Here is a 1,924-nt window from a genome sequence, read left to right as displayed (position 1 = left end):
TGGGCAAATCTGCTGCACAGGAGCTTTTTAAAGTACTGAAGAGCAGAGATGTCAGCTTGAGGACTAAGGTGTGCCTGACCCAAGCCATGGTATTTTCAATAACTGTTGTTTTAGGTAATCCTAAATTTAGTAAAAACAGAAATGAATATGCCTTTGTCCAAGTTTTAAATTATTAGTAAGTTTTAAAAATAAGAACTTAAAGAAGACTACATTAGAAATTGTTTCCAATATTCTTCTCCCTCAGGGTGTGGATTTTGTCAGAAATAAAACATGACATTATGTCTGACTACTTCAGCATCATGATGATGATTGTCTTCATTATTAATGAGAATTCATGTAAACTAATACTTAAATTGAATTTTGAGAAGAAAAAAATTCATGCACCATATTACATATGACCATGAATTGAATCATACAAGTTTTATAAATAGCTTTGTTTTCCTGAGGTTGTTGGGATTGAACCTTCAAGTTTGTGGTCAACAGTGCAGTGCTGATCCTACATCGGCATTTGAGGTTACATAATATTTCTGCTATGGTGCTATGGATCAGCACTGGACTGTGAGCCACAATGTCGGCAGTTCAAACCAACCAGATGCTCCTCGGAAACCATATATAGGATCATTATGAGTTGAAACTGACTGGATAGCACTTAACAACAACCAGGTCTTGGTGTGACCTTTTAAAATCAGCACTGGAATACTAACCACAAGATTGGTAGTTCAAACCTACCAGGTGTTCCTCAGGAACCATATACAAGATCACTATGGGTTGCAACCAACTTGACAGCACTGAACAGAAACAAACAGCAACATTTTCAGTATGATTATTTAATGCCCATATCAGCCACAATTAGCTTCTGGGAACATTTTAATCTAACTCATATTAATATATGTAATATCATTAAAATATATTGAAACTTACATTTCCTTAAGTTTCAAAACATATAGAATTATGTTTCTACAAATTGAAATAAAGCAACAACAACAAAAAAATTATAAATCAAAAACAGACTACCAAAAAAAAAAAAAAAGACAAAATACAAAACCATTAAATGATCTATGTGGAAGAACATTGAATTTAAAACATTATATAAAATGAAAACAAATGTATTTACAATTTTTGATCCTTGATTAACTTAACATTTGAAAATGTGTAATAAAATATAAATTCCAGAAATCTTGAAATATTTTATGAATATATTTATATAATTATCTCCTCCTGTTTGTCCTCATCATCATATATAATATAATTATTATTTTTACTTCAACAAGAAGCATTACATGAAAATATATGACAATCATAGGAATTTAAATGGTTATTGACAACTGACCCATACATATGGATGTAGTAGCTCAGAATATCAACTAAGAGAGAAGGATATCAACAAGGTTCAAAACTATCCCCTCTATACACAGGGTTGATAGGGATGGCAACTTAGACATTGGTTACCTAAAACAGGGGTGGATATAAAGGCATGGAGTGGCTGGCATACAAGTTTTCAAGAAGGAGTTTAGTTTTAGAGTGTGCAGGGGAAGGCAGAATCCCCACTGAACAGTTTCCCTCTTATTTAGATGGGTCTAGTGAAAGGAGATGGGGGTAGGATTAATTTGATTCAATAGGTAGTAATTGTTATCATACCTAATTGCGATTGTCACAACTGTAAAGGTAGAAGTTGTGTAACAAAACAGAGGAGTAGTTCATCTTACATTCCAGGAACAGAAGACACTAAGACCACGAAGAGAATGAGTGGAACATGGGACCCTAAGTAGAGAAGCAGAGACATCAGAGATGGAGGCAGAAGTGATGTCATGGAGAGACTGAGCAGCTGAGAACTCTAGATTTATGGAAAGAGAAAGGTGCTGGCAGTGAGGAGGCTGGTTTCCAGAATGTTCCCTTGGGTTATTTAAGTGATTATATATTCCTG

This window comes from Chrysochloris asiatica, unplaced genomic scaffold, assembly GCF_000296735.1.
Source record: "Chrysochloris asiatica unplaced genomic scaffold, ChrAsi1.0 scaffold00225, whole genome shotgun sequence".
NCBI classification, from domain to species: domain Eukaryota; kingdom Metazoa; phylum Chordata; class Mammalia; order Afrosoricida; family Chrysochloridae; genus Chrysochloris; species Chrysochloris asiatica.
This window is presented reverse-complemented; position numbering follows the sequence as displayed.